Here is a 22,478-nt window from a genome sequence, read left to right as displayed (position 1 = left end):
TGTCTGTGTGATATTTTTGGAGCAAATAAATCGTCTTGGTATATCTGTAATTGTTTCATAATACTCTACCCGCGATTTTATGGATTTTGTTATACTATGTATATAGTTGGCATTTTTATCTTTTTTATGTGACGGTATCACCATTTTGACGTTGTTTCTAGTTTCAGTTATATATATATATAAGTATTATTTATGTGTGAGTAAACTGTGATTTAACCAGGAGTTCAAGTTAAATAAGTATTTTATATTTACGTACAAAAGATGAACAATTAATAAATAATTATAATAATTCAAACTGATTTTGTTTTTGGAGGCTATATTGTCCATTTAAACAGTATTCCAGATACTTACGAGCGGAAAGAGGCTTTGGAAGAACCAACACAAGATCCAAACTACCTAGTTTTCTCTCTGGTATTAGTGGGGCTCTAACATAAACCCTCTATCTTTTCAATTTCACAGTGATTAAAAACTTGAGTAACAGTTCGATTACTTCTTTATTGCAATTAAAAACAAAATTAAACAAAATTATGTCACAAAAACATGTGCAAAAAACAACATATCATTTTTTTCAATTGACAAATAAGATATCAAAGCTCATTTTTATTATCTATACAGAATCTATACAGTAAGCATCCAACAATTAACTAAAACAAAATCAAAGAAGAACACTGTCATTAGAATTTTTTTTTCTCAGTGTCATTGAGTCTTTCTATTCCTATTCAGTATGTCAGTTTATATCACATAATGTCCTTTTGCATAAAATTTAGCCCCGTTTACTGAATATATCAAGTTTTCCCTAACATTTGATAATTACTATTAAATACATGGGTTCTTTCTTCACTCAGTATCTATTTCACTTCCCGTAATTGTATTAAATTCCTCGTCTCATTTAGTGTAGATTTATAACACATTCATTTTCACATTAAGTACTCAAATAATTTTTCTTTTCTCCAATTGTATTTATAACATCTTCCTTTTATTTTCGGTACTGATATCGTAACTATTTCTTTTCTCGTCCATATGCACTTCTCAGTCCAGTCCCATCCTCTTCATCGGCAGCATTTTAGATTCATTCGTCCTAGCCTTCTCCCACCTTATACCTTAGCTCCTTTCTGAACTGCGTTCCTTGATGTACTAACGATTCCCTGTTTTATTCTCACAGAAAATCTGTTTCTGCTTGAAGTACCGAACATGCGATTTCTTCACACAGTAATTTAGTGTTTAAGAAGTGTTCTACATCGTTTCTGTTATCACTGTTTTCCTCTACTAGTATATGTCCAAAAAGTGATCTTGAAGACTATCATCGGGAGTTATTGTTAACTGTTGTATTTTTTTTTTGTTTTTTTTTTGTTTTTCTTTGTTTTTGTTTTTTTTTTGTTTTGTTTTTTGGAAACGACATGTGAACAAATTGACTTTATTTTTTTATTTGCTGGAGATATGTTGTACAGAGGGGATTTAGATGGCGTAAGCAGCCTTTTTACTTGTTTTCTCGCTGGTGATTTCTTGACGGATTGCGGCAGTTGGAACTTTGATATTGACATTCTTGTTTATCCACTTCTTTTCCCAAGTGTCAGACCCGGTTTCTTCTTAGGTTCGGCGATTTCTGTAAAAGAAAATTATAAAAGATTAGAAAACTGCGCCATTCTGAAACAAAAAAAATAATATTTTTAGTAATTTTGAAACATGAAAGTCTTGGCAGGCTGACCTCTTTAAACATAAATAATGATTGCAGTGCTTCCGAACGATCTTTAAAAGTGAAACCACTTTTGAAATAGTTAATAAATTAATTATGACGCAATTTTGAAGTTAAATCGCCGTTGGTGACACATGCACGTGTTACATATCAGACTGCCAACAGTTAGTACGTGTTGCGTATCATAGCACGTGTCGCGTACCATTTCAATAGTTTGTCGATTTTTCGCAAGAATTCGCGAAAAATCATAAACAAACACTGTGCATAGTTACTCTATGATAAAGATCTAACAGTTACAGATTGAAACAAGTTCGAAAAAACTGCAAATTACTTAGATTTTTATGAGCAAAGAGTAATTACGTGTATCGTGCCATTGTGTTTTTAAAGAAATTATCCTCGCTTCGGTCAAAACCTCGAAGGTAACTCAGAAACTAGAGAGAACGTAGACAAGACACATACATCGCCGGAAAGAGCATTAAAATGCGCATAGACTGCGCTGTAATACGAGCGAAATAGATGCTGTAGTTTTTACTAACTTTGAAAATTGGTCAAAAGTAAAAAATCCGCCATGTTGATTTCCGTGTTCCGTACCATTTTGGGTCACGTGATTCCCCATACTGATTTTTAGTTACCATTCGGTTGTTCTTGGAAACGGTAAACATGCTTTAAATATCCATAACCGGGGCACACATAACAACAACACTACCAAAAGCGTGATTTGAAGGTTTTTGAGCAGCTTATTTTTATTTTCAGTTATTACAAACGGTACATTACACATAATTTTGCATATAACTTAAAAATTTAATTAAGAGGAACATAATTTTAAGAATAACAACTTTACATTCGAATTATTTTGAGTACGATTAGAGTACGGATGAGTACGAAGCTAGTGACTAGCTTTTGAGGTTTATTGTATGAATTCTGCGAAAAATCAGGAAAAAAAATCGGCTAATACTAACAAAAATCATTAATATAATACCTAAAATCGGGCAATAGCACAAGTTACACGCGATACTTATTTATTCACAGTTATTTACAATAACTGAACAGACGCTTTGTAAAGGGAGTAAACTCTAAGAGAAGCTAGTGCGTACATTGATGGGGGCAGTACGTATGGGGTTGGAAACTGATACAGCTAAACATACTACGGATTACATTGTATCTATAATGCTAAAAGAAGAGGTTATTATGGAAGAAACAAGATGCAGATGCCAAATATCAGTCTGCGCAGAAATACATACATACGTCCGTGGCAAAGCATTTCAAAAATAAAAATCATGTATTAACAGCACGTGAATTGCCTTGTTTGCACACGATTTTTCTCCCGTTAATGCATGGGCGGATCCAGTGAAAAAAGTAGTTTTTATGCAAGAATATACAGCAGCATCCTAAATCTGTAACATGATATCATCCATAACCGAGTCTCGTGTAATAAGAGTTCCTTCCTCGTGATTATATCATTTTTAATTCACTAGGGAAGGAAGGAGATACCCAAAAATAACTGATTGTTTGTAACTATTTTTTTCTGGCAATTTAGCTGAAAATTTGTGATGCAGTTTGGCAGTTTATGGACCCTATACTACACACAAACTTCGGCTCATTTGAAGTACTGATGAGAGTGTTGACTCTTATTGAAGATAACAGTCGAGTTTTACATATTTTGTTAGCTTAAACGAATCATGATGCACCAAGTGTTATTAAAATAATACCATGGTATAGTTTAATCTTTCACCTTCATAGTGGTATGCTACACATCATGTGTATTCTTCAAAAATGTGGAGAAAAATCATTTTAAAGCAGGTCACCCCTCATTTCCTTAGTGTGTTCCTAAATGTGTACTATCCATTACAGATACCAATTCTCAATTGCTCTTTGCGCCAAATATTTTTCATAGTTCTGTTTGTTTTATATATAAATGCAATGATTCGCAGTTTCCAGAAGGTGAACATGCGATGCATTTTGTGAAACTCTGCAATGAATACGGAAGTGACCAAGGTTACATTGTCGTCTGGTTTCCATTCATGAAGCCTATGGTAGTTGCATGTAGTCCAAGATTCATGGGAAATATTTGCAAGAGTAACGGTACGCTTAATTTGTTTTTAATTATTTTACATTTTGATATATTTTTATTTACATTTAAACCCACTTTTGCAGAAGGTTTGGATTGACGTGCCCTTGTTAACGTCACCTCCAATTAACAGAACAAGTACTTCTCGTAACTGGTTGATATTTCCTTTTGTCTTTTTGTTTGTTTGTTTGTTGCCTTTTTTCAGTAGAATTAACGTCTCTAAAGCAACAGCCTCTGTTATATATTATGGTGGCATATTTCTGCCACGAGATAACTAGGTAGCTATCGCGATACTTCAAAATAGTATCTTGATAAAGCGAAGTTTTCTGAAAAGATTATCTCAATAGTCGAAAGTTTTCTGCAAATATTATTGCGATAATTTACATTATTATCTCGATACTTTTTGCGTATTAAAGTTCCCACAACTGCCATTTATTAGCTAGAAAAAGAAATCTTGATATTTCAAACTTTTTGAAAAGTTTCCTGGAAATATTTTTGACCATATTGTCACGATATTTTTTGTATGTAGTACCCAGAGCTGCTATTTTTATATCTATAAATAGCACTCTACTAAATCGGTGGAACACTGTTGAACCTCTGTAATTTAACACTGAGCTTAGCAGTAGATACTCGAGTCTGGCACTGCTTTATATCATCGTGTTCTATTCATAGCTGTCTAGCAGCTGTGATGTTGCAGTGCTTAAGTGTTCAGAATTATTGTTATAATACTTTCCAAAAATTGCACAACTTTCCTGGAAAGTTATGAATATTATCGTGATAGCTACCAAGCATCTCGTCACGTGGCAGTTTCGAGCATTAACGCGAAATTTCGCGCTAAAATATTTTAACAAACTATTATTTATTTCGGATTTTTTTAGAAAAAAACCCACACATTTCCTGGAAAGCTTACATTATTATCGCGATAGCTACCTAGCAATGTTGTGGCAGAAATATGCCACCATAGTTATACTAAAGTTATATAATGTAATTGTTTCTACCCGCACAAATTAAACGGTGATACTGATGCGACCGTTTATTACATTCGGAGAGCTTCAGAGCGATTGCATATCACGCAAGGGAAGGACTCTAATGCAATCGTCTATCTTCTAAGGACTGTGTTGCGACCTGTAACACCCAGGGGCTCTGATGTGACCGCCTATCACCTAGGTGATGTGATGTGACCGTCTTAAACTCGTGTGTTGTCATGAGGCCGCCAATCACCCAGGGGCTATGATGCGATTGCATATAACCCAAGAAATTTGATGCGACTGCATATCACGCAAGACATTTATGCGACCGTATAATACACAGGGGCTCTAATGCGAGCGTCTATCACCAACGGGCTCTGATGGAATCGTCTGTCACCGAGAATCTCTGATGCGACTGCATGTCACACAAGAAAATATAGCTCGGGGGCTCTGATGCGATTCTATATCACCCAGGGGCTCTAATGCGATCGTCAATCACCCAGAGGCTCTGATGCTACCGCAAATCACCCAGGGGCTCTTATGCGACCGTATATCACCCAGGGGCTCTGTTGTGCCTGAATATTACCCAAGGGCTCTGACGGGACAGCAAATCACCCAGGGGTTCTAATGCATATCATCCAGGGGTTCTGATGCGACCGTATTTCACACAGGGGCTCTGATGCGACCGCCTGTGCACCCAGGTAGGTGCTTTTATGCGATCGTTTATCACCCAGGTGTTTTTATGCGATGGTTTATCACCCAGGGGCTCTGATGCGACCGCCTGTTACCCAGGTGCTCTTATGCGATCGTCTATCACCCAGGTGCTCTGATGCGACCGCCTGTCACCCAGGGGCTCTGATGCGACCGCCTGTCACCCAGGGGCTCTGATGCGACCGCCTGTCACCCAGGTGCTCTTATGCGATCGTCTATCACCCAGGTGCTCTGATGCGACCGCCTGTCACCCAGGGGCTCTGATGCGACCGCCTGTCACCCAGGGGCTCTGATGCGACCGCCTGTCACCCAGGGGCTCTGATGCGACCGCTTGTCACCCAGGTGCTCTTATGCGATCGTCTATCACCCAGGTGCTCTGATGCGACCGCCTGTCACCCAGGGGCTCTGATGCGACCGCCTGTCACCCAGGGGCTCTGATGCGACCGCCTGTCACCCAGGTGCTTTTATGCGATCGTCTATCACTCAGGGGGCTCTAATGCGACCGCATATCACTTAAAGGCTCTGATGCAACCGCCTGTCACCCGGGTGCTTTTATGCGATCGTCTATCACCCAGGGGCTCTAATGCGACCGCATATCACTTAAAGGCTCTGATGCAACCGCCTGTCACCCGGGTGCTTTTATGCGATCGTCTATCACCCAGGGGCTCTGATGCGAACGTCTATCACCCAGGTGCTCTTATGCGATCGTCTATCACCCAGGGGCTCTGATGCGACCGCCTGTCACCCAGGTGCTCTTATGCGATCGTCTATCACCCAGGGGCTCTGATGCGACCGCCTGTCACCCAGGTGCTCTTATGCGATCGTCTATCACCCAGGGGCTCTAATGCGACCGCATATCACTTAAAGGCTCTGATGCAACCGCCTGTCACCCGGGTGCTTTTATGCGATCGTCTATCACTCAGGGGGCGCTAATGCGACCGCATATCACTTAAAGGCTCTGATGCAACCGCCTGTCACCCGGATGCTCTTTTGCGATCGTATATCACTCGATCTTTCACCAAGATGCTTCACACGATCGTCTTCCATGTGCTCAAAAGCGACTCTCTATCACCCAAGAGCGCCTTGAATTATTGATAAGAATATGTAACTCAACTATGAACAAAATTTAACGTTAACCGTTCGTGAATATGTAATAAATGGAATGACTCTATATTTCTTCCTGCCTGTTTTTGTTTTTTGCTTTTTTCTCTCTCTCTTTTTTTTTTCACTTAATTAAACTGTATCTTTTGTAAATCACAGAACCAAAAGATACGGACTTTAACGGTGTTTACCGTTTCCTAAGGCCCTGGTTAGGAGAAGGTTTACTGGTCGCAAACGGGGAAAAATGGGCGCGAAACAGACGTCTGCTAACTCCCGCCTTCCACTTCGAGGTACTGAAGCCGTACACAACAGTTTTCAGTCAGGCAGCAGACACGATTGTGGTATGTTTTTGAGAAACATTTTGAAGGTATCTTGTAAATTTGAAACGGTTTTTTTGTCAGATATATAAAACATTTGGTGAAAAAATACACAGTTTAAGGTGATGTACATTCAAATACCTAATGGAAGACACTTGCATAATTTGTACCCTAAGTTGTTGTATAGACAAACACCATTTGTAAACAAAAATAGACAAAAGCAGACGACAATATACTACTTGTAGCATTTATTTTTTTAGAAGAAATTAGCAGCAAGTGCCGAGTCAGGTGAGAGATTCGAGACTTTTCAGAACGTGTGTCTTTGTACCTTGGAAATCATTCTGAAGTGCGCATTTTCCTACAGCAAGGACATACAAAATGCAGGGTAACGCAACACCTTATTATAAGCCGTCAGTTTCTTTTTAAAATCCCGGGACCAAAGTTTATTCTAAACACTGAGAGAAAGATGTATTGTGCTCCAAATATGCCCCAAAAGTGATAGCTTTAGCGGACAGCTGTTATTAAGAACTTAATGTACATGTATTTATGTTTGGAAAAGAACAGTCACTTGCGGCTTTTAATGATAAGATAAATGCTTTATGATCTCCCATGATTTATGTACGTTTGCTATTAAATATTACACCGGGCTTATTCAATAATAAAAAAATTAAGTTTGTTCTCTTCCAGAGGAAACAACCCGTATGTAAAAGCAGTTAACAGATTAACAGATTCTTTTCGCTATCGGGTTCTGTAAGTACATCAGCAGATTCTTGTTTTCCTGTTTCATTTTTTGCACTCCGCTTTTTTTCAGTAGCATTTTTGTATGATAAAGCGGTTAGACTTCCTAGATTGTATGGACTTGCCGTTTGTAATCTTTAATATTTAATTAAATCACAAGTAGTGACCATGACTTCAAGGTTACTGGCTTACGTCAAGTTGCCACAAAGAACATACGCTTAGTCTCAGCAGTTTGTTTCCACCATAAATTTTGAAATGTGACACTACAGCCAACATACTCCCCTGTACTTTTGTAGAAATTTCGAATCAGTGAATGGCATTCGATATCTAAGAATTCAGCAGCCATACAAACACAGCTTGAAAGAAAGGTTGACAATATTTTACATCTCGAGGTGTTTTTTCAGCCTAGGTCTACTGGGGACAAATTTGTTAAATATACCGTACTTTCATTTGAATAATAATAAACAAACAATGAAATATCTGAATAAAACGTGCATATTATCTTACGAAAGCCTTTGTATTCCAGTCATCCGCTTACTTTCTTTGACTTCATCTGGAAACTAACTCCAGTTGGACGGCAGTGTAAGAAGGATTGTGACTTTGTTCACTCAGTTGCGGAGGAAATTATTGACAAAAGAAAAGAGGCTTTGGTAAAATATTTTGTTTTCTTTAGACATAATATGCCAGTGTTGAATGTACTCGGCGCTATTTTTTTGTCTGCACTTTAAACCTTAATAAAACATGAGAAATATAACGCCGCCAATTCTGTCTCGCCGATGTATTTACAGTACAACCTCTCCGGAGCTGCCCTCTCTTAAGCAAAAACCTCTCCATAACAACATCATCAAAATTTCCAAAAGCAGAAATATACTATCAAATTTACCTCTCCAGAACAACAATCTCTACATAACAGTTAATATTTGTACCTCCCAAAGGTTGTTGGTCTACACAGGTTGCACTGTATATAAAGTGTAATGTTGAATAGTAAAATATTTGATTATTTCACGTATAAGTAAGATTTTTGTGATTAACAGGACAAGACTGGTCACGAAACAGACCGTAAATATTTGGATTTCTTGGACATTCTTCTGACGGCACGTGACGAAGCGGGACGAGGTCTGACCAAGTTAGAAATCCGAAATGAAGTTGACACTTTCTTGTTTGAAGGTAATTTATTCAGTACTTTTGTCGTATCTGAAATACGCTTCAATGCCATTTTTTGTATTGCATAGCGAATTTTTAAAGTTGAAACACAAAAATTACATGTACAGTAAGTGGTTAACTTCAATATTTTTGCATAATGTTGGTGGTCACAACTTTTTTTTTACAACATGTACATCCTTTGCAATAAATCACAGCCCTTACCCGAGACACACATTATATTTGTATGCCCCACCCACTTCGAAGAAGGAGGGGTATATTATTTTGCAGAGGTCGATCGGTCGGCCGGTCGGTCGGTCTGTCGATCGGTCCGTAGGCCAATCGGTTTCCGGATGATAACTCAAGAAGGCTTGGGCCTAGGATCATGAAAGTTCATAAGGAGGTTGATCATGACCTGTAGCAGATGACTCACATTGATTTTGAGATCAATAAGTCAAAGGTCAAGGTCGCAGTGACCCGGAGCAGTTAAGTGGTTTCCAGATTATATAACTTGGGCCTAGGATCACTAAAGTTGATAGGGAGGTTGGCCTGACCAGCAGATGACACCTATTGATTTTGAGATCAGTAGGTCAAAGGTAAAGGTCACAGCGACCCAGAACAGTTCTACAGTTTCCGGACGGTAACTCAAGAATCCTTGGGCCTACGATCACGAAAGTTAATAGCGAGGTTGACCATGACCAGCAGATGTCACGTATTTTGAGGTCAATAGGTCAAAGGTCAAGGCCACAGTGACACGGAAAAGTTAAACAGTTTCTGGAAATAACTTGAGAACTCTTCAGCCTAGGATCACGAATCTTGATAGTGGGATTGTACATGACCAGCAGATGACCTCTATTGATTTTGAGGTCAATAGGTCAAAGATCAAGGTCACAGTGACCCGGAACAGTTAAACCGTTTCCGTGTGTTAACTTGAGAACCCTTGGGCATAAGATCACGAAACTTAATAGGGAGGTTGATCATGACCAGCAGATGACCCCTATTGATTTTTAAGAACGGACAGTAGGTCAAAGGCCAATGTCAGGTCACATTGACCCAGAACAGTAGAACATTTTTTTGCCAGATAACTAGAGAAATCTTTGGTCTATGATCATATTTCATACGGAGGTCACTTTTGACGGGTAAATGACCCATAATTATTGATTTGAGGTCAGTGCGTGAAACGTCCAGTGCACAGTGACCACATATTTTCTGTTCTTTGTGCAGTTACTGTATGAATCAAGAGGGGTATTTCGTGTTCTGCGATCTCTTGTACTTTATATATTTGATCACAAGGTCACGACGCAACAGCTAGTGCCATATCATGGGTTCTTTACTCGCTGGCGGAAAATACCGAGTGTCAGCGGAAATGTCAGGCGGAAATAGACAATGTACTGGAGGGCAGGGAGTCTGATGACTTGGAATGGTATACTTTTACGTTTTTACAACGATGTACAGATTTGCACAGAAACTGAGGAAGTAGCCTTAATGCAGAACAATTTACTACTTTAACATGCCCCACACGTTTAAAAAATACATGTAAAGCGATTACCTTGAGCTTTGTTCATATTTGACAAGTTTTGATATGTTTTAGAACATACTATTACCATGTACACAAATATACGTAAAGTGGTGTAAAGGTGTAAAGTGGTTCTACATGTACAAATGTTGAAATGAGCCGCACCATGAGAAAACCAACGCTAACGGTTTCTCTAATTGCAATAGGCTTTGAAAGCGAACAGCATGGGTCCTGACCAGACTGCGCGGATGCGCAGGCTGGTCTGGATCCATGCTGGTCGCAAATGCACTATGTTGGTTTTCTCATGGTGAGGCTCAAATGTGCCTACACGTACATTTTTACAAAACAAAAATAACCTATGTTCTAAATATACCTGAAATTCTAAACTTCACAACCTGTCGTTTATATAGCCTATTGCACATTGCTTCATAGTGCTCATTAAGTCACAGGCATTTTCGTCACAGTAATATTTTTCTTTATTTCACAAAATGTCTCAAAAGTTGTTGCAAAATACTCGTACATATTATTTATTCAAACATTTATTTCACATTCCAGGTCAGATTTAGCAAAACTTGAATACCTTACAATGTGCATTAAAGAAGGAATGCGTCTTCATTCACCGGTACCAGTAGTGACACAGAAAATGAGTTCGACCTTGGCGACCGTGTTGCGCCAAAAGGGACTCAGATTCAGATAAATATTTTCGCTCTAGACCATATGGAGAATGTATGGGGTCCGGACCATATGGAGTTTAAACCAGAACGATTCTCAAAGGAAAATATCGACAAGATCGAACATTTCCAGTACGTGCCGTTTTCAGCAGGACCAAGGTACAAATGTTAAACAAACCTCATATGTAAATAGTTGATAACGATGGCCACATAAATACCTGCTTTAAATAATACAGTTATGAATTCGTAGATATGCCGGTATAGATGAACATGAAATTCAAAAACAGAAAAATGAGTTATGAACGTTTGTACACTTACAAAATGAATTATGAACGTTTGTACACTTTCAAAATGAATTATGAACGTTTGTACACTTACCACAGCGATACAGACAAACAAACAAAAATTGTTTTAATTAATTCAACGTTAGCCCCATATTTCGAGAAAAATAAATAAATAGCTAAACAACACCAAATCAATATATGAAAGGGTTGTTTCAAATGAAAATTGAAGAGAATATAAATTCACATAAGTAGGTGGAACGTAGTTTTTAAAGGGGGACAACTTTTTGATACTATTTTAAGTATCCTGTCGAAGGGAACAGTACGGTAGAATAAGTAATGGACAAAGGGAAAAACAGTCTCTGATGATGTCAGAACTTGTTGTCCGACCCTTTTGCCCTTTGATCATGTATGTTTGAAGAGTAATAATTTAAAGTATGATTAAATCAAAGTAATGGACAAGTAGATTGTTGGTAAAGTATGGCAGTAGATTTGTGTCTGTGTTCGATTTTTATATTATGTTCAATAATCGGTCACATATGCATAGTATGTTTATACTAAAATGATTTCTGTTCGATTATCTGTAACGTTTGTTCGATGATAAAAACAAAAAGTATTTTATTATTGCACAGACATTGTTATTAACTATATTTATATGTCCAATATTCAAAGATATATTTGATACATTACTGTAAAGATTCTATATGCGTTCAATAATCGAATACCTATTTGGTACAAACTTCTAAATGTGTGTCCAGTAATCGAAGACATTGAATTAAATTAAACTTGGAGAAGGAAGATTGTTTCATACAAAATATTGTAAAGCTCTTTGGAAAAATATATTTTGTCAATCCCCGAGTAGGAATATTGTCAGACAATTCTCTACAGTTCCGATAAGGGGAGGTAACGCCATGTTGGTGTTTCATATTGTTTTTAAATAGAGGCCACATTATAAGCATTTTTGTTCATTATAGGAACTGTATTGGGCAGAATTTTGCAATGAATGAAGAAAAAGTTGTGCTGACAAAACTGTTACGAAAGTAAGTATATTAAAATACCAATGTATTTCAGGTGGACACAAATAAGTAAACCACTAACCAGCGACTGCTTTTGAAGTGTAGAAAAAAGTTTCTTAAGGTAGTAGATCTAGTAACACTGCAGTCACTGTGTTAGGCTATTCAGATTTTTTCAGATGTAAAAGCAGCCCAGCGCGCACATGGCTTTCCGTAGGAAGACACAGTCTGCCGGTACCACACATGGAGAATACGTATTTTTCCGACTATCATTATGGTTCCAATACTGAAATCTACCTTTTGCATAAACATTTTTGATACCTGGACCCTTTTAAATGTCTGTAACTTACATTTTGCTTGAAGAATACTGTTAGTGCTGTATAAAACCCGAAAGGGAATTAGGGGTCATGTTTGATTCAAGATAATCCTTTTCAGTCAAAGAAACACACTCTTTCAAAATCAGCTTACAAAGAATCCTCAAATTGTAGTGGCAGTGTATGTCCTTAGTGTCCATGACAAATACTGTAATATTACTATTTCGTCTTCACCTGTCGTGTAATTTTCGGAAAAAAGGAACATAACTCTACAAAGCGTAGAAATTGAGAAGTGTTTGAATGCAAAAACATGCGAATACATTTTTATAGCGCTATTTTCATAATTAGTGTATGTATACCTTATAAGCTTTCCAGTCATTAAGTGTCCTGGGATTTAAAATAAATGTTTCAGTATGATATTTCGCGCCCATTAAAGCTATTTTTAGCTCACCTGAGCAATGCTCAGGTGAGTTTTTCTGATCGCTCGATGTCCGTCGTCTGTCTGTCGTCCGTCTATCGTCTGTCTGTCGTCCGTCAACATTTAGCTTGTGTATGCGATAGAGGCTGTATTTTTCAACTGATCTTCATGAATTTTGGTCTGAATGATTACCTTGATGAAATCTAGGCCGAGTTCGAAAATGGGTCATCTCGGGTCAAAAACTAGGTCACTAGGTCAAATCTAAGAAAAACCTTGTGTATGCGATAGAGGTGGTATTTTTCAATTAATCTTCATGAGTATTGGTCAGAAAGATAACCTTGATGAAATCTAAGCCGATTTCGAAAATGGTTTATCTCGGGTCAAAAACTAGGACACTAGATCAAATCAAAGAAAAACCTTGTGTATGCGATAGAGGCTGCATTTTTCAATTATTCTTCATGAATATTGGTTAGAATGATAACCTTGATGAAGTCTAGGCCGAGTTCGAAAATGGGTCATCTCGGGTCAAAAACTAGGTCACTAGGTCAAATCAAAGAAAAACCTTGTGTATGCGATAGAGGCTGTATTTTTCAATTGATCTTCATGAATATTGGTCAGAATGATTGCCTTGATGAAATCTAGGCCGAGTTCGAAAATGGGTTATCTGGGGCCAAAAACTAGGTCACTAGGTCAAATCAAAGAAAAACCTTGTGTATGCGATAGAGGCGGTATTTTTCAATTGATCTTCATGAATTTTGGTCAGAATGATTACCTTGATGAAATCTAGGCCGAGTTTGAAAATGGGTCATCTCGGGTCAAAAACTAGGTCACTAGCTCAAATCTAAGAAAAACCTTGTGTATGCGATAGAGGTGGTATTTTTCAATTAATCTTCATGAATATTGGTCAGAATGATAACCTTGATGAAATCTAAGCCGATTTCGAAAATGGTTTATCTCGGGTCAAAAACTAGGACACTAGATCAAATCAAAGAAAAACCTTGTGTATGCGATAGAGGCTGCATTTTTCAATTATTCTTCATGAATATTGGTCAGAATGATAACCTTGATAAAGTCTAGGCCGAGTTCGAAAATGGGTCATCTCGGGTCAAAAACTAGGTCACTAGGTCAAATCAAAGAAAAACCTTGTGTATGCGATAGAGGCTGTATTTTTCAATTGATCTTCATGAATATTGGTCAGAATGATTGCCTTGATGAAATCTAGGCCGAGTTCGAAAATGGGTTATCTGGGGTCAAAAACTAGGTCACTAGGTCAAATCAAAGAAAAACCTTGTGTATGCGATAGAGGCGGTATTTTTCAATTGATCTTCATGAATTTTGGTCAGAATGATTACCTTGATGAAATCTAGGCCGAGTTCGAAAATGGGTTATCTGGGGTCAAAAACTAGGTCACTAGGTCAAATCAAGGAAAAACCTTGTGTATGCGATAGAGGCTGTATTTTTCAATTGATCTTCATGAATATTGGTAAGAATGATAACCTTGATGAAATCTAGGCCGAATTCGAAAATGGGTCATCTCGGGTCAAAAACTAGGTCACTAGGTCAAATCAAGGAAAAACCTTGTGTATGCGATAGAGGCTGTATTTTTCAATTGATCTTCATGAATATTGGTAAGAATGATAACCTTGATAAAATCTAGGCCGAGTTCGAAAATGGGTCATCTCGGGTCAAAAACTAGGTCACTAGGTCAAATCAAAGAAAAACATTGTGTATGCAATAGAGGCTGTATTTTTCAACTGATATTCATGAAATTTAGCCAGAATGATTACCTTGATAAAATCTAGGCCAAGTTCGAAAATGGGTCATCTGGGGTCAAAAACTAGGTCACTAGGTCAAATCGAAGAAAAACCTTGTGTATGCAATAGAGGATGTATTTTTCAATTGATCTTCATGAAGTTTGGTCGGAATGATTGCCTTGATGAAATCTAGGTCGAGTTTGAATATGGGTAATCTGAGGTCAAAAACTAGGTCACTAGGTCAAATTAAAGAAAAATCTTGTGTATGCGATAGAGACTGTTTTTTTTTTCAATTGATTTTTATGAAATTTGGTCAGGATGATTGCCTTAATGAAATCTAGGTCGAATTTGAATATGGGTCATCTGAGGTCAAAAACTAGGTCACTTGGTCAAATCAAAGAAAAAACTTGTGTATGTGATAGAGGCTGTATTTTTCAATTGATCTTCATGAATTTTGGTCAGAATGATTGCCTTGATAAAATCTAGGTCGAGTCTGAACATGGGTCATCTAGGGTCAAAAACTAGGTCATATCTAAGAAAATGCTTGTTTTATCGCAAGAGACCAATTTTTTGGTCCAATCTTAATGAAAATTGGTCAGAATATTTGTTTCCATGAAATCACTAGGCCAAACATGTTTTACACTGTTATGGTGTGTTTCTTAGGTGAGCGACCTAGGACCATCTTGGCCCTCTTGTTTAAATGTTTTTACATAAAACTTGACGATGAAGTTAAATATTAAACTTCAGTTTCGTTTTTATTTCAGTTTCACATTTAGGCTGGACCCCAACCACAAGGTGAAAAGAGTCATGTCCGCGGTAATGAGAACGAAAGACGGAATGTACATGTTTGTTGAAAAACGAGAAATTTAAATAAGTAGATAAAAATGACCATTAAACGACATTAACATTAAGCAGGCCTTGGTCATTCAAATGACCGTATGATGTGAAACAGTATTATTTATGTCCACGAAGTGAAAAAGAGCTTTATATGCAGGTTTCAAAAAGATACAGAATATGTACATTTGATTATGTCTACCATTACACAATGTTGTGGAAGACATATTGATTTACTCCCGTCTGTGTGGGTGTGTCCATGTGTGTGTCTGTTACAAGTCTTGTCCGCGCTCTAAGTCGAACATTTCTCATCCGATCTTCACCAAACTTGACCTAAATGTGTTTGACAACAAGTCCTCTACCAAATTCGATTACTAACCAAATCAGACCAGGCGCTTTGGAATTATGGGCCTTGAATACCAAGAATCGACCTTTTTACTCTTGTCCGCCCTCCACAATCGAACAGTTCTCGTGCATAATTTCATCATGAGCGGGCACCTGGGTAGAACCACTGACCTTCCGTAAGCCAGTTGGATGGCTTCCTCACATGGAGAATTCAACGCCTCGAGTGAGGCTCGAACCCACATCGATGAGGGGCAAGTGATTTGAAATAAGCGACCTTAACCACTCGGCCTAGGAGGCCCCCAACCAGAGTTCTGGCTACTATGGCTGAAATCTGCCTACTCTGGTCAGCCAGAGTAACCAGAGTTCTGGCTACCATGGTTACTATAAATAGCCAATTGAAAATAGTTATTAACTTGAAACTCGGTTTTAAACATGTTATTTAGAAAGAAATACCATATTAACATTCAAAATCGAATTCAGCTGAGACTGAAAGTGTTTTGCGAAAACGGGACCCGGTTACTCTGGCTACTCTGGCTGACCAGAGTAGCCAGAACATATTTAAACCCTAGAAACTCTGGCTATGCTACTCTGGCCAGCCAGAGTAACCAGACCTACTTTAATTAACTACTTAAAATAGTTATTAACTTGAAAAATATTTTGCGAACACGGGACCTGGTAACTCTGGCTACTCTGACTGACCAGAGTAGCCAGAACATGTTAAAATCCTTGAAACTCTGGCTACTCTGGCTGAACTCTGGCTATTCTGTTAGAAACAGCCAGTGTAAGCAGAGCAAATGATATCCTGGTGACACGGGCTGCTGTGGCTACTTTGGCTAGCCAGAGTAGCCAGAGTTCTGACTTCTCTGGCTACTCTGGCTAAACTCTGGCTGAACTCTGGCTATTCTGACTGCTCTGGCTAATTTCACCCACATAGTAGAAACTTATTTTTTTCTGTCTTATAATGCAGATATATTATTTGGCGGTAAGTGTTTTGTTTTTTTTTTTGTTTTTTTTTTTTTTTTATCATAAATACGGTTTAAATTCGACCATTCGTTCCACCAAATTTCAGTAATATCTTAAATTATCGAAAAGGGTCTCAGCCAATGTATAATATATTAAAGTCAAATATACAAGAATCGTCATGTAAATTGAAATGGGAGCAAAAAATCTTGAGATTAAAATAAAAAAAGAAGAATAGGAAAACATATTTCTTTCCTCTTTAAAATTACTAAAGACACGTCTATATAATGGTTTCAATACAGAATAGTTAATAAAATCTTAGAAACCAATGACCTTTTATTCAAAATATATCATAAAGGTAATCCAAATTGTACTTCTTACAAAAATTGCAGAGAAACTATAGAACATCTTTTTTGGGGACTGACCAATGGTTTCTAATTCCATGATAAATCTTTATACAAACCAGTATGTAAAATTGTCACGCAAAAAATTTATCTTGGGATAACAGAACCAAATGAAAATGATCTTAACTTTCTGCTGCTTATTGTAGAAATATATATATACGAGGGCTCTTCAAAAATAACGTAGACCTTTTTTCTAGCTCTTATATACTTAAAGGAGTTCATCACAATATTTTGTGCGCAGCTCAATCGCGCAGCAAGCGATATCCACTGTAAAGTTCAGAATTCGCCGCCGAAAGTGAATAATTGTCGGATATGCAGCGCACTCGCGCAAAATATATCGTATGTACTGACAATATAGGTCGTGCATCCATATTTTACCTTTAAAAGTGATGGTGTTTTATTGGAGGAGGAGTTGTAGGAAGTGCTCGAATCGAATAGATTGTGGACAGCCAATTTGAAAGTAAACTATTTCGTCCAGTAATGATGCAGCCGACTCCAAGTCAAATAAAATTCCAGAAAAATCTTAACGTAGATATATCTCCTTCAAGTTCAGATGTGACTTCCTAAAAATGTTGTTATACTTTTTGTGCCCCATCCCGCATTTCACGTAGTAAGACCAGAGTTATGGCCCTTGATAGTCAAATTGTACATAAAGGGTCTAAACATTTGTGTCGCATGTACCTCAAAATTATATGCGCCAAGAGTCATGAAACCATACAAGAATTAAATTCAGCATGCGAAGTTGTGCACCAGTGCTTTTATTTGAGGTTTCACTCAATAAAAACAGATTTATGTCCCTTGACGTGGTCAAATATATACATAAATGGGATGTGAAAGCTTGTGTAGCAAGTATCTCAAAAAGTATTTGACCTAGAGGCATGCAACCTTAAAGGAGCATTATTCCGCATGTGGGTAAGAATATTGGTTAAGGAACTGATAATAACATTGTGCAATTTGTTTTGTAAGAAAAAAAATGTTCATACTTTTTAGGTGGGTGGGGTAATGAAAAAATACTTTTGTGGGTGGAGTGAATATTTTTTAATTTTTCTTGAAAACAAGCACGGGTTGATATTATTTTTTTGGTTTGGATTTTTTTGTCTTAGTTCTAGCTTACATAATATAAAATTTGGAAAACTTCTGTCAGCTAGATTTTTCATATCATTAAGAAATACTTCGTGTTTTTCTCAGTTTCAGATACTTTCGACATCTGTCAAGAGTAATTTTTCTGAGTTAATATATCTATATGTTGACATTTTATGTATAGTTATAGTGGTGTTATTAATTCGGATGCATAAACAGTAACATCAGAGTGAAACTTCGAATAAATAATTGTTTGCAGTAGTTTTATTATGACATGTATGTACTGTTTCTTCAGACAAAAATACCGATTTGGTGTTCTTAATAAACTTTGAATATTGAAAAAAGAAGCACGGGTACCTATTATTTTTATTTTTTTATTTTAACTTGTCATACATCAATATATAAATATGCAAAGTTACAAAAAAATCTGTCCGCTAGAAATAATTGTGAAAAACATCTTTAAATTAAACAAAACAAGAAATATATCATTATAATTTGTAATCTTTCTACTAACTGCACTGCAAAGTTGACATGATTATGACTACGTATTCAGGAGCATCCTCGAAAACAGTCACTTACACGAACCCGGCGCACGGCGATCATATTTCAACAACGTTAACGGCGTCGTGCCTTCATTGTGATGCTTTCATTAAGTTTGCATTAATTATAAATTCTCATGAGCAATACTTCAGTCATTACAAGTTGTTTTGTTTTTATACTAAAATGTATGAAAACTTGTGACATTCATCTCAGACAGGGTACTCAACGTGAATACTTGGTCTTTATCTACGGCAACATACATTGGCCTTAACGTCCATTTGCAGTTTGTCCATTTTCTCCCTCCGTCTCCGCTGTTTTAAGCGATTCTGGACAATTTGTGCATCGTTTGTACCATTTGAAGATAACGACACAGATGACTGAACATTGTTGTGGCGTTTGCTTCATTAAATTATGATTTTTCAGTTGCTGTTCGGCATAAAGTCTAAGCAACTGTCTTATTATGTATGCGAGTCGATGACGACATTACATGCATTATAAATTGTAATACTCAATTAGTTTAAACGTTGTTTTCTTCCATCTCCAACGTCGGAATGGCGCAATACTTTAGATACTTGTCGCCCTGACGTGTTGTTGCTCTTTGGCATATTTTGTGGCAAATAGGTATTCTATTAGTGCGAACATCAGCAATCGAATTGAAATCACGACAGATCAAAATTTTAAAGCAACTGCGCCGGTTATGCGTAGCTATGGTAATAAAAACGTTCAACGCGCTTCGCCTATCAGCAAAAATGTTACAAAACATGTATGATCAAATTACAGAAAGATTCCGAATTACAACGATAATATTTCACATTATTATTTACACAGTATGCAACATTTGACAGCAAAAGTCTACGTTATTTTTGAACAGCCCTCGTATACTACTGAAAAATTAATGAAAAGAAATTGACAGTCATAACTGCAAAGGAATTTATTAACTATCAGATCAACTTTTACAGCCTTGACCTTTGATGATAATTACAATTTCGAAAAGAATTGGGAAAAACTGAAAAAAAAATATTGAAAAAGAAATTTGAATAATTTGTATCATAGTGAATTTGATAGGAGAATATAGAATTCTAGACGACTGTTATGTAACAAACTTTTTATCATTTTTCGAAATACGAAACACACAGCACTGAAGCGATAGATCCTTTATTATGTAAGAATTATAAATCTATCTAGCATAAAATCAACTTTGTATGAGTGTGAGTATGAGCGAATGTTTGTTGTTTTTTTTTTTTTTTTTTTTCATTTTTCCTACTTATACTCGGTACGATATACTCGATACGATTAATATGCAGTTAATTCGCAATACAGATAAAAGAGATATACCTATTTCTATACGGCACAAACTCATTTGCTTTTGCATAATATTTTATATAATTTTATGTTGCTTTGTTTTATGTGCTTAATATCATATAACATCACATTTTTTAAAATGTTAGATTTCGCGTATGAACATAATTAATGTATGGTATAAAATCAAAGATTCCTGAATATTGCACTAGATGTAAATGCATATATTATATGTGTTTGTAAAGCCTTTATGTATCGAGAAAGTAAATAAAAGGGGTTACCCAAAATCAGCCTTTTTACTCTTGAAAGGTATATTTGTAGTGCGTAAACAGTTTACAAAGACTGACCATTTAGATGATTAGGCAGTTGTAGGATTCATGCGCTTTTCTGAAAAGCAGCTCTAATGTATTTTTTGAATCAAGATATTCGGAGTGGCACTGTGAAATGATGTGACGTGAATAACTGTGTTGCATCAACAGAGTTTCTATAACTATGCAATAATTTTTGTTGTTGTTGTATTAATGAATAATATTTTAAAGTATTAAATCGACATTATGAGTAGGATATGTATACTACTGTACATTATACTATGCCGCTATAACATTAATTAAAGGATATTACACGAGTGTCGCTCGGGAAAGTGTGTTGAATTTTGTTATAAAATGAATATTTAGTGTTCGAAATCAACAAACTATAAAAGTTTATAATTTCAATATGGTTCCTAGCAATAAAGCTAACTATTGCAATATAGCATGTACAATTAACCTTCTCATAAACTGTTTCCAAGTGAAGCACACTTCGATGTACTATCATATATCCACGAATACCGGCCAGATTAAAACAAATCACGGAAGTTCATGGGGCGGGCGAGTAGTAAGGATGATTAAGCAGTTCAGACACTGGAAGGGTGCTTTCCAGCAGAATGGGTGATGCACTATGCGCGAATGCATTGTCGTAATGAAGTTATACGAAATTCAACTGGAGTCCTAGATGTTTATGCCTTTAGGAATTCACAAGGTCCCGCTTGAGCACCTGGAAATTAGTTTCAGTTTTTATAATCGGTTAGCAAGAAAATATTGTTTGATGCTAAAGAATCTTTTATCGTTTAGTAATTCCTAAACTGAAGCAAAATATTTTAAAATAGTTATAATTATACGTCTTCCGTGTTCCGCATCATTGATACAAGAGTACGTAAGAATGCAGTTTGCGTTTACGATGCATCATCATTGATTTTGTGTTCTAGTATATTCCCGCATCTGTCCATGAAGTAGATGAAAATCTCTTTCCCGATGTTTTGTTGTACACGTGTCTTCTTGGGTGGCGATGTATTTGGTGTCTTCCACACGCTACACAAAGCCTTTGTCTCGGGGTCATGATGGTGTCCCCACGTCTGACCAAGAGGAAGAGCCCTGTCCTAAAAGCATCTTATGCGTTGAAAATCCGCAAAAGCCTTTTTGAACTCGGCATTCCTATTCGCCATCGTTCTATTACCTCGGAATCAAACGGGCATTTCGAGTTATTTAGGAAAGATATTTTTCACAGTTGAACATGAACATGACACTCGGAGATAATTTGACGGCAGGAAAGGTACAGTTTATCCGAAAGCAATATGGTTAAGTTCCTCATAACATTTGATACTCTGAAACATGTAAATATTTTGTCGTCAAAAACTTTAAACAATTTGGTGGTCTAATGCCTAAATCATTTTGTGGTCTGATACTTAAAATACTTTGTGGTCTTTTAGCTTAAACATTTGATCGTCTGAAACCTTAACATTTAGTAGTTTTGATATCTCTGATAAAGCTGGTGATCTAATGGCCTAAATCAGTTATGGATCTAATGCCTTTAAACTTTAAGTTGTTTAATGCCAGAAAATCAATCAGTAGTCTAATACCCTATAGACATTAGTGACCTAGTAAAGTTGGTGCCTAAATCGTTTGGTGGTCTAATTCAGCAACTCATTTGTAGGTAAGATACATAGAACATTTGGTGTTATATTTACAATGTTTTGAACTTTAATAATTCGAACCAAACTCCAACGCAGTGATCTCCATCGCCGCTTAGCGAAGCGGCAAGGGAGATCACTGCGTTGGAGTTTGCATTCGAGCATGACAACGATATTTCCTCCATGCAATTTGTCTAATCCAAAGTGGTGGCAAGAAAAGCAACGGCAGACCTGTAACTCGCTATTTTAAGTAAAATAAGTGAATTAATAACAACATAAATGTTTTTTTTCGTATTTATTTCACGGCTCCTAAATACTTCCATAATCCTAGCCTGTCCTTACAGGGTTATCTAGAGATACGAACTTCG

At 36.9% G+C, this 22,478-nt stretch overlaps 1 pseudogene; it reads left to right on the top strand.

The window, feature by feature from the left end:
• LOC123551978 (ultra-long-chain fatty acid omega-hydroxylase-like) overlaps positions 1–20,791 on the top strand; it is a 33,488-nt pseudogene extending 12,697 nt beyond the window's left edge.
• Positions 20,792–22,478: the final 1,687 nt, after the last annotated feature.

This window comes from Mercenaria mercenaria, chromosome 4, assembly GCF_021730395.1.
Source record: "Mercenaria mercenaria strain notata chromosome 4, MADL_Memer_1, whole genome shotgun sequence".
NCBI lineage: Eukaryota > Metazoa > Mollusca > Bivalvia > Venerida > Veneridae > Mercenaria > Mercenaria mercenaria.
The sequence above is the reverse complement of the archived record's forward strand: the minus strand, read 5'-3'. Positions and strand labels throughout refer to the sequence as shown.